This window comes from Natator depressus, chromosome 5 (genome assembly GCF_965152275.1).
Source record: "Natator depressus isolate rNatDep1 chromosome 5, rNatDep2.hap1, whole genome shotgun sequence".
Taxonomy (NCBI): Eukaryota; Metazoa; Chordata; order Testudines; family Cheloniidae; genus Natator; species Natator depressus.
The window spans coordinates 42,463,034-42,475,407 of NC_134238.1; the positions used below are offsets into that span (position 1 = coordinate 42,463,034).

General features: G+C 44.4%; 1 long non-coding RNA gene across 1 annotated transcript in view; it reads left to right on the forward strand.

The window, feature by feature from the left end:
• The window catches only part of LOC141988130 (uncharacterized), an 84,045-nt gene that overhangs the window by 43,108 nt on the left and 28,563 nt on the right, over window positions 1-12,374 (forward strand). The window lies entirely within an intron of this gene.

A 12,374-nucleotide genomic window follows, 5' to 3' on the forward strand; every position in this document is an offset into this window, starting at 1 on the left:
AAGTACAGTTGATAAAATGTTTTTTTAATTTAAACAACCATTCGCTAATTTAATGCACCCATAACACATTATTGCCAGTGCAGCATATATTCTTCTGTGAATAGTAAGCACAATTTTTCACTTATACTGAGATGTTGTCTCCTTTCTTTGACTTCTTCTGATAATTCACTATTTCCAAGGGTTTAAAAAGTAACTGAATAAAAAGTCTAAGTAAAACCATTTTTTGGTCTAAGCAGATTTAGCTGCTGTAATTTATTCCAAAGGTAATATAGAGATTTCTATTTAGAAATCAAAGAAATGTTTCTTTAGCTGTGAAAGAATCCTTCAAAGTATACACTTTCTTTCAGGCTGCAACTCACATATGGCAAACATGTTAAATACTGTCTGTTAGCTGATGTCTGTTGTTACCAACACTAACTGCACTGGAGGTCTGGGAGAGTAGGGCTAACTAGGATGCAAAACTGTCTGGTTTGGCCAATGTACATGGGAGAGGGGCGTTGGCCAAACCGGACAGTCTCTACGCAAAAGAATAAATGGACACAGATCAGATGTCAAGAATTATAACATTCAAAAACCAGTCGGAGAACACTTCAATCTCTTTGGTCACTCGATTACAGACCTAAAAGTGGCAATGCTACAACAAAAAAACTTCAAAAACAGACTCCAATGAGAAAGAGCAGAACTGGAATTAATCTGCAAACTGGACACCATTAAATTAGGCTTGAATAAAGACTGGGAGTGGATGAGTAATTACACTAACTAAAAAGAAAAGGAGTACTTGTGGCACCTTAGAGACTAACCAATTTATTTGAGCATGAGCTTTCGTGAGCTACAGCTCACTTCATCGGATGCTCATGCTCAAATAAATTGGTTAGTCTCTAAGGTGCCACAAGTACTCCTTTTCTTTTTGCGAATACAGACTAACACGGCTGTTACTCTGAAACTAACTAAAAACTATTTCCCCATGCTAATTTCCCCCCTACTGTTACTCTCACCTTCTTGTCAACTGTTTGAAATGGGCCATCCTGATTACCACTACAAAAGTTTTTTTCTCTTGCTGATAATAGCCCACCTTAATCGATTGGTCTAGTTAAGAGTTGGTATGGCAACCCCCATTTTTTCATGTTCTCTGTATATATCTATCTTCTTACTGTATTTTCCACTGCATGCATCTGATGAAGTGGGCTTTAGCTAAATTTTTTAGTCTCTAAGGTGCCACAAGTACTCCTCATTCTTTCTGCTGATACAGACTAACATGGCTCCCACTCTGAACCTGTTAGCTTGTTAAGTTAGGTATAAGTTTGCATTTTACCTTTTATTTCTTTGTAACGTTAGTGATGTAACATTACTTGCCATGGTACATTAGTGATGTTACATGTGTGTGATGGTACCCCTGAGCAACAGTGCCAAATATGTGCTCCCAGACACACAGGGGAAGATGCTTTGACATTGCACATTGATTCATGGATTCCAAGGTTATGCTATGGGAAGGTTCAAGAATATAGTTTTGTGTAGCAGCAGTCAGTTCAGTGACACGCTTGTTGTTCCTCCGCTCCTTTGGTAAACGCTTCTGGCAATATGAAAGATCGATGCTCAATTTACTGCTTTAGTCTGTGCTGCCTTCAGCACTGATCAGATCCCTGAGCTGAGAGCACACACACGGCAGTGCAAAACCACATTTCTTCTCACAGTTGATCCTGCTGCTTAACTGAGGAGCAGAAGGGCCCCTTAGTAGATTGGGTTCCAAGCCTGGGTAAGGTCTGCAGGGGACTTATCAAACATGCAATTTCTGCTGCTGTTGTACCATAATCTTCCACAAGTTACCACATCCTTTCTACTGTGGATCATATCATCAATTTTGATTGCATTTTTATTTATACTTCATGTCACCAGATTTTGCCTGTATCTGGAGAGTGGCCCAAGTTACAAAGTATGAACCCCAAACTCAATCCCTAGCAAAGGTTTTTGGGATATGGCGTTTTGGTTCAGCCCTACAGAGAGAGAAGCATGCTGCCAAGTTTGGATCTGGAGTGGAGCTTTCCACAAGTGTGGCAGAATTCTGACCCAGGGTTTTAGTTCAGGCCACCTCTGACATGAACTTCAGAAGAGTGGGCAAGTTACGGCTCTCAGTTATATTTTTCTTCAGCAGTATGGACTTGTTTTAAAAATACCAGTGCCGATGTATTCTTCATAGGAAACTGTGTATGTCTGAGTCACGCAATATGGTTTTCCTTTCTCATTCAGGGTTTGAAACTGGCACACTATTTATAGTTTACCACTGCAAGGGTTTATCCTTCAGGGATAATATAACATGCAATTTCTTTGTACTCTGTGAGAATGGAACATCATGATCAAATTCAAAATGGTCACATAATTTTTTCTCATCTTTCTCTCCAATATATTTATTTTATCAGAGCAGGACCTTCAGCAGAGCTTATTTTCAAAATTCTCTGTTCTGTACAGTTTCTGAAACCAAGTCAATGAGAGCCAAGTCACATCAGGACACTTGAATTTATTTACAGACATACTTATAATGCTCATCACTTTCCTATCTAAATCTGCCTATAGTTAGATCCTTCTTACCACAAGATCTTGGGCCAAATTAAGCCATCACATGAACTTGTACAACTCTCCCAGAATTCAGTGTATGGGCTTCTGAGGTATATGTGGCAGAACCACTGCATTGCAATAGAGATTTCAATCCACAGTGATACCATTACTATGGGAAACAACTCTTAAGTGACCTCAGTTTTATGAGCATAGGAAATGGGAGAATCTCAAATAGTTTCTAAGTTTGATTTGAATATACATTAAAAATTAAATTGGATATCTCAGAAGCCTCAGCTTGCATGTGAAATTCTTGGTTTAACCAGGTTGGAAATACTACTGGAAAAGCATTGCTTATACTATCTGGTCAGATCTGAAACCAAGAGATAGAGGTGCATGCAAAGAAATAAAGATAACAGAATTATTCTGATTCGTCCAAAAAGGTTTGGTTTATATCCTGTTATTATTTTACCCAAAATAGCCTATCCACTTCTAGTGAACATACTACCTCACACCTATTCAATGTTTGTAATTCTGTCTGAAAGGCAGAAATGACCTGTTGTGTTCAGCTGTTTGGTAAAGTATAATTAGTGGTAGAGCTGTACACTGATTTTGCTCTCTCATTTTTCCTTTTTCATTTGGAGGCACTTTACCAGTCTAAATTTTTGTGTCCCTTGATATTTTTTCTCATCCGCACTCATTACTTTCCTTTTGTGTTCTCCATGTTAGCACTACAATAAGAAAGGTAGCATTGATTAGTGGACCGAGCAATGTCAAATCATAGACAAGGTAACATTAAACCATTCTGCATCTCATGTTCCTCAACCATAAAATGAGGATATTTACCTACTCCCTGTTACCTATTTACCTAAGGCCCAGGCAAGGACTGTCAAACCATGGAAGTAAATGCATGGCCACACAGATGCTGTCTGTGAGAGGGCTTTGGCTTCTTTGACAATGAGATGATGTTCCAAGATGGAGCCCAGTTCTGCCCAGTAATCCTCTATCTATGAAATACTGGGAAGAACATCTTTAAACATCGTCTGGCCAATCTGATAAGGAAAGCTTCAAACTATGTCTTTAAACTTGAGTAATGGTCTCAAGTTGCAGTAGGGGAGGTCTAGGTTGGATATTAGTAAACACTATTTCACTAGGAGGGTGGTGAAGCACTGGAATGGGTTACCTAGGGAGGTGGTGGATCTCCATCCTTCGAGGTTTTTAAGGCCCGGCTTGACAAAGCCTTGGCTGGGATGGTTTAGTTGGTGTTGGTCCTGCTTTGAGCAGGGAATTGGACTAGATGACCTCCTGAGGTCTCTTACAACCCTTATATTCTATGATTCTATGTCCTGTGGGAGATGGTGACAAAAAAATCTGGCCAATATGCATCTAGGCTCAAGTAACGAAGACAAGGGGAAGGAGCTAATTTCTGGAGAAGTGCCTAGAAATAACAGCTGTCTTAAAAAGGCAAAAAGAAAAGCAATAGGGCAGTCTACAAAATATCTTTGATGCCTGTATACAAATTGAAGGACTATGGGGAACAAACTGGATGAATTGGGAGTCATGGTATATGAAGAAAATGATGACTTAGTTGATATCACAGAGACTTCATGATTGGAGTACCAGCATTGAGGGATATAACTTGTTCTGAAAGGATGGGTATGGGAAAAAAAGGAGGAGGTGTTATGCTGTACATCAATAATGTGTACACTTGCTCCGAGGTCCAAGGGGAAATGAGTGACAGGCTTATTGAGAGTCTATGGGTCAGAATAACAAGGGAAAAGATCAGTAGCAATGTTGTGGTATATAGACCACCAAATCAGGAAGAGGAAGTGGATGAGTCATTCTACAAGCAGGTAACAAGATTAGCTAACACACATGAGCTAGCATTAATGGGGGATTTTAACTTCCCTGAAGTTGGAAGACCATTGCAGCAAAACATAATACATCCTGCAAATTCTTAGCTTGTGTAGGGGATAGCTTTCTGATTCAAAAAGTTGAGGAAACAACTAGGGGGTCATCCGTTTTGGATCTGTTTTTGACCAATAGGGATCAATTAGTTGTGAATGTGAAGGTGGTCGGGAACTTGGTAGGAAGTGATCATGATCTGATAGAATTCAAGATGCTATGGGAAGGAGGACACGAGAACAGCAAAACAAGGACACTGGACTTCAGAACGGCGGATTTCAGCTGACTCAGAGAAATAGTAGGCAAGGTCCTATGGAAAGACCAATTAGGAAGAAAACAAATTGAAGGGACTGGCAGTTCTTAAAAGATGTAACACTAGAGGCTTAACATCAAGATATTCCAACACAGAGGAAAGACAAGACGAGCCACAGGAGGCCAATGTGGCAGCACAAGGAGCTTTTTAGCTATCTAAAAACCAGAAGGGATACATACAGGAAATGGAAGGAGGGGCATGTCACCAAGGAAGTATACATGGGAATAACATGAGCGTGTAGGCACAAAATTAGGAAAGCCAAGGCAAAGAATGAGTTACAGCTGGCGAGAAATGTTGAAGCCAACAAGAAGGGGTTCTTCAAATATGTCAGACAAAAAAGAAAGATCAAGGATGGTGTGGGTCCCACTGCTCAATGCAGAAGTTGAGCTGGTAATGGAAGATGTTAGGAAGGCAGAGCTGCTCAATGCCTACTTTGGTTCAGTCTTCTCATAAAAAATAACATGTGACCAGATGACTAGTGAAGTTACCATAGACGACAAAGGGGAAAGGGATACAGATCGGGATAAGTAAAGAATAAGTCAGAGATCTTCTGACCAATTTGTATGAATTCAAATCAGCTGAAGAAATATCGGCGCCACTGGCAATAATATTTACAAACTCTTGGATGACAGGAGAGATCCTGGAAGACCAAAGAAGGGCTAACATAGTGCCCATCTTTAAAAAGGGAAAAAAGAAGGAGTCGGGTAAGCTATAGACCAGTCAGCCTGACTTCGATACTTGGGAAGCTACTAGAGCGATGTAGAAAACATTCAATTTGCGAATACCTGGAGGATGAAGGGGTAATGACTAGCAGCCAGCATGGATTTCCCAAGACTAAATCAAGCTTGATTTCCTTAATGACCGAGTCACTGATTTGGTAGATAGAGGGAATGCGGCAGACATAATATACCTGGACTTCAGCAAGGCTTTTGATATAGTCCCACATGACATTCTGATAAGTAAGCTGGAGAAATGTGGGCTCAACAGAACTACCATTAAATGGATACATAATTGGTTAAACAGCTACAAACAAAGAATAACTATTAATGGAATAATGTCATATTGAAGACACATCTGAAGTGGGGTTCCACAGGAGTATGTTCTGGGTCAGGTGCCTCACATCTTTATTAATGATCTGGATGTAGGTATAAAGAGCATACTGATCAAGTTTGCAGATGACACAAAGCTAGGCGGTGGTTGCCAATACTTTGGAGAACAGACTGCATAGGGAGGTTGTGGAAGGTTCTTCACTGGAGGTTTTCATCTGTCTTAGATGGTTTAGACACAACAAATCCTGCATCTTGACTAGATGAATCTTCTAACCCAATGATTCACAAGCCTGTTTTGAGAAATGACTAGTTACTTTTGTACAGGACTTTGAAAAATGTAAGGTGCTAAAAACAGCTGAGTAATATTACAGTATTAATTAAGCTCTGAGAATTTAGAGGCAGTTTTCATCTTTTGAGCTTTTATCCCATCGGACTTACTTGCATCTCTGCAATTACAACTCATGTAGCTGACGTTTTTACAGTGTGACGATTCTTTCCCTTTGGGTGCACCTTCTGAAGGTCTCTTCTTTTTGTTTAACACCAACACTTCCAGCTCCATTCGGGTACTATAAGATTCACACTAGTATTCATCACAAAGGAAAGCTCATTAAACTCTTGCTCATCCACCCAGATCTCAGTCACTGGGATGTCACTTCAAAGGTATCTTGTGTTCTTTGATTTCTCTTGCTTACTTCTGTCTCTATTTCTATCTTCATAGTGCCATACATTAATTCTGTCTCTACAGTTGTTAGGCCTAATCCTAGCCCTCTGCTTTTAGTATGTCTACACTACGAAATTAGGTCGAATTTATAGAAGTCGAATTTTTAGAAAGCGATTTTATACAGTTGATTGTGTGTGTCCCCACTTAAAACCATTAAGACCATTAAGTCGGCGGAGTGCATCCACAGTACCGAGGCTAGCATTGACTTCTGGAGTGTTGCACTGTGGGTAGCTATCCCACAGTTCCCGCAGTCTCTGCCGCCCATTGGAATTCTGGGTTGAGATCCCAATATCTGATGGGGCAAAAAACATTGTCGCAGGTGGTTCTGTGTATATATCGTCAGGCCCCCATTCCTTCCTTCCCTCTGTGAAAGCAACAGCAGACAATCGTTTCGCGCCTTTTTTCATGGATTACCTGTGCAGACGCCATACCACGGCAAGCATGGAGCCTGCTCAGCTCACAGTCACCTTACGTCTCCTGGGTGCTGGCAGACGTGGGACTGCATTGCTACACAGCAGCAGCTCATTGCCTTGTGGCAGCAGGTAGTACAGTACAACTGGTAGTCATCCTCGTTGTCTCCTGGGTGCTCTGGTGGGACATGGGTGCTCCTGACAGACCTCGGTAAAGTCTGTCAGGGGCGCCTGCACATAAATGGGAGTGACTCAGGTCATTCTCTTCTTTAAGTTTTGTCTAATGGCGATTCAGTCCTGCCTGGAATATTGGCAGAGGAATAGCTCTCCCAGCCAGCAGCACCGTCTGCTGCCAGCTTACCCCTCCCTTCCTCCAGGAAATCAATGACTGACAATTGTTTTGCACCTTTTTCCGTGCGGGTGCCATATTGCTATCAGCATCGTCATCCACCCGCCACTTCCGCTGCCACTGTGCTCTCCTGCTCATGCCATACCATGGCAAGCATGGAGCCCGCTCAGATCACTGCGGCAGTTGTGACCGCTCTAAACACCACGCACATTATCATACAGTATATGCAGAACCAGAACCTGCAAAAGCAGGCGAGGAGATGACGGCAGCGTGGTGAGGAGAGTGATGAGGACATGGACACAGACTTCTCTCAAAGTACGAGCCCCGGCAATTTGGCCATCCTGGTGAGAATGGGGCAGGCTCATGCCGTGGAATGCCGATTCTGGGCCCGGGAAATAAGCACAGACTAGTGGGACTGCATAATGTTGCAGGTCTGGGATGATTCCCAATGGCTGCAAAACTTTCGTATGTGTAAGGGCACTTTCATGGAACTTTGTGACTTGCTTTCCCCTGCCCTGAAGCGCCAGAATACCAAGATGAGAGCAGCCCTCACAGTTCACAAGCGAGTGGTGATAGCCCTCTGGAAGCTTGCAATGCCAGACAGCTACCAGTCAGTCGGGAATCAATTTGGAGTGGGCAAATCTACTGTGGAGGCTGCTGTGATGCAAGTAGCCAACACGCTCACTGAGCAGCTGTTATCAAGGGTAGTGACTCTGGGCAATAGTGGATGGCTTTGCTGCAATGCGATTCCCTAACTGTGGTGGGGTGATAGACAGAACGCATATCCCTATCTTGGATGGACCACCAAGGCACCCAGTACATAAACCGAAAGGGGTACTTTTCAATGGTGCTGCAAGCACTGGTGGATCACAAGGGACGTTTCACCAACATCAACGTGGACTCGCATCTTTAGGAACTCTGGTCTGTGGGAACGGCTGCAGCAAGAGACTTACTTTCCAGACCAGAAAATAACCACTGGGGATGTTGAAATGCCTATAGTTATCCTTGAGGATCCAGTCTACCCCTTAATGCCATGGCTCATGAAGCCACACACAGGCACCCTGGACAGTAGTCAGGAGCTGTTCAACTATAGGCTGAGCAAGTGCAGAATGGTGGTAGAATGTGTAGATGGACGTTTAAAAGCGTGCTGGCGCAGTTTACTCACTTAGTTAGACCTCAGCAAAACCAATATTCCCATTGTTATTACTGCTTGCTGTGTGCTCCACAATCTCTGTGAGAGTAAGGGGGGAGACATTTATGGCGGTTGAGGCAAATCACTTGGCCACTGATTACACGCAGCCAGGGCTGTTAGAAGAGCACAGTAAGGTGCGCTGCGCATCAGAGAAGCTTTGAAAACCAGTTTCATGACTGGCCAGGCTACGGTGTGACAGTTCTGTTTGTTTCTCCTTGATGAAAACCTGCCCCCTTGGTTCACTCTACTTCCCTGTAAGCCAACCGCCCTCCCCTCTCCCCTTTGATCACTGCTTGCGGAGGCAATAAAGTCATTGTTGTTTCAAATTCATGCATTCTTTATTAATTTGTCACACAAATGGGGGGATAACTGCCAAGATAGCCCGGGAGGCGTGGGGGAGGAGGGAAGCACCTGGTGGGGTGGAGGAGGAGGGGAGGATGGAAGGACAAGGCCACACTGCACTTCAAAACTTCTTGAATGCCAGCTTTCTGTTGCTTGGGCAGTCCTCTGGGGTGGAGGGGTTGGGTGCCCGGAGGCCCCCCCACTGCGTTCTTGGGCGTCTCGGTGAGGAGGCTATGGAACTTGGGGAGGAGGGCGGTTGGTTACACAGGGGCTGCAGCGGCGGTCTGTGCTCCTGCAGCCTTTTCTGCACCTCAACCATACGCCAGAGCATATTCGTTTGATTCCCCAGTAGCCTCAGCATTGCATCCTGCCTCCTCTCATCACGCTACTGCCACCTCTCCTCTTGCTCGTCCCTCCTGTCCTCGCATTCATTTTGTGCTTTCCTGGTCTCTGACATTGTCTCCCTCAATGCATTGTGCTGGGCTCTTTCAGCGTGGGAGGCCTGCATGAGCTCAGAGAACATTTCATCACGAGTGCATTTTTTTCGGCTTCTAATCTTTGATAGCCTCTGGGACAGAGATGATAGGGGGAGCGTTGACACATTTGCAGCTCCGGGAGGGAAAAAGGGGAGATTAGTCTTTAAAAAGAGACATTTTAGAGAACAATGGGTAGACTCTTTCATGGTGGTGAACCAAGCTGTTAACATTACATAGCATGTGTGGTTTCTTTACAAGGTCGCATTGTGCCTCTTATATTGAGGGCCTGCCGGTATGGTGTGAGAGAGCACACATGCAGGGCTGGTGGGCAACAGAATTCGGCTTGCAGGCATCCATGGTAAGCCACAGTCTTTTGGCTTCTTTAACCTTCCTAACATGTGGGAATGGTTTCGAACAGCAGCACCCTCATTTCACATACCAAGCACCTGTTGGATTGGCCCTTTAAAATGGGTTGGCCATTTAAAAGGAGGGGCTGTGGTTTTCAGGTTAACGTGCAGCACAAACCCAACTAACACCCCCCCACACACACACACACCCAATTCTCTGGGATGATCGCTTCACCCCTCCCCACATTGCATGGGTAACAGCAGGGATGATTTCTGTTCAGCCACCGGCAAACAGCCCAGCAGGAACGGCCACCTCTGAATGTCCCCTTAATAAAATTCCCCTATTTCAACCAAGTGACCATGAATGGTATCACTCACCTGAGGATAACACAGAGAGATAAAGAATGGATGTTGCTTGAACACCAGCAAACACCAGGACCATATGCTGCCATGCTTTGTTATGCAATAATTCCAGACTACGTGTTTCTGGTCTGCCATGGTAAAGTGTCTTACCATGGAGGATGGAATAAGGCTGCCCTCCCCAGAAACCTTTTGCAAAGGCTTTGAGAGTACATCCAGGAAAGCTTCATTGAGAAGTCCCTGGAGAATTTCCGCTCCATCCCCAGACACGTTAACAGACTTTCCCAGTAGCTGTACTGGCCGCGAATGCATCCCAAGTCTTCAGGGCAAATTAATCATTAAACACGCTTGCTTTTAAACTGTGTATTATATTTACAAAGGTACACTCACCAGAGCTGCCTTCTCTGCCTTCAAGGTCCGGGAGCCCAGGTTGGGAGGGTATTGGCTCCAGGGTGATAAACAGTTCCTGGCTGTTGGGGATAACCGTTTCTCCGCTTGCCTTGTATGCCCTATCATCAACCTCCCCCTCCTCCTCATCTTCCTCGTCCCCAAAATCCTCATCCCTGTTGCGTGAGACTCCCCCCTTGCAGGAGTCCACATACAGGGGTGGGGCAGTGGTAGGGGCACCCCCTAGAATTGCATGCAGCTCATCATAGAAGTGGCATGTCTGTGGCTCTGACCCCAAGTGGGCATTTGCCTCTTGGGTTTTTTGGTAGGCTTACCTAAGCTCCTTAAGTTTCACTTGGCACTGCTGCGGATCCCTGTGATAGCCTTTGTCCTTCATGCCCTTGGAGATTTTTTCAAATATTTTGGCATTTCGTCTTTTGGAATGGAGTTCTGATAGCACGGATTCATCTCCCCATACAGCTGTCAGATCCAGTACCTCCCATTTGGTCCATGCTGGAGCTCTTTTGCGATTCTGGGACTCTATGGTCACCTGTGCTGAAGAGCTCTGCATGGTCACCTCTGCTGATGTGTTCACCAGACTGGCCAAACAGGGAAATGAAATTGAAAAGTTGGCGGGGCTTTTCCTGTCTACCTGGCCAGTGCATCTGAGTTGAGAGTGCTGTACAGAGTGGTCACAATGGAGCACTCTGGGATAGCTCCCAGAGGCCAATACTGTCTATTTGTGTCCACACTACCCCAAATTCGACCCAGCAAGGTCGATTTCAGCGCTAATCCACTCGTTGGGGAGGAGTACAGAAACCGGTTTTAAGAGCCCTTAAAGTCGGAAAAAATGGCTTCGTAGTGTGGATGGGTGCAGGGCTAAACCGATCTAACGCTGCTAAATCTGACCTAAACTTGTAGCGTAGACCAGGGCTATAACTCTGATATGTGGGAGTTCCACTCACACAGCACTTGCTGCACAGGGGTAATTGTTTTCAAAGCAAACAGGTTCTCACCACTTCTCAAGTTGCACCACACCTCCTTTGAAAGGCAGCCACCTCTGGAAAGAAACATGTCAGCTATTTTATCCCAGTGACACAATTATTTTTTTAAAAGAGGAGTAGAGTATATCTCCTCACTGTGAAACAACCGATGAATTTTTAAATAAGTGGAATATGAGGAATTTGGAGAAGTGCCTGAGGTTATCACTCCTGTTCTTAAGAAAAATGACAAGGGGTATTCAATGACAAGAAGTAGGCAGGGCCTTCATTTTCCATCTCATGTCACAGATGTGCTCTACTCATTGTCACTGGCTGTCCTTGCTCCTCCATGCGCTTTGCTTGTTGTTGACTGTTAAAAAATAAACAAACAGAAAAAGTCAGTACAGCTACTATAAATAGTACAGAGTGTTGGCAACAGAAGGCAGCAGCCCTGAGACAGCGGTTGTACCCTCCCGCCCCTCCCACTTTGTAATGGAACATAGGAGCTGCCATACTCAATCCATCAAATACAGTATTCTGCCTTCGGCAATGGCTGGTATTGGATGATTCAGAAAATGACCTTCTACTTTTCATCCCCACAATGCCCCTAGCCATGTAAATGTGGGGAAAAATCCTTCTCAACCTGTAGGCCAAAAACGGTTTTGTCTTCTCCAATTTAGGCACTAGGGGCCAGATTGTTAGGTCCTAACTCTAACACAGGAGTACAAGGGGGTGGGCACAAAGTAGCCACATCACACTCCCTGTGCAAGGGCCAAGCCCATTAGATGTCTTGTTGCTTAAAGGATCACAGAACTGCTCCATCCATGTGCCTAAGGAGAAACAAATACCACCAAAGTTGGGAATCGGAAGGTGGTCTTGCCAGCTATGGCTTGGGGATGGGGCAACTTGTATATTCCTTCTGCACACTAGTAAATATGGGGAGAGATTTTGCCTCCCCCAGCTCTCCTTGGAACAGCACAGTCTGCACTACTCCTT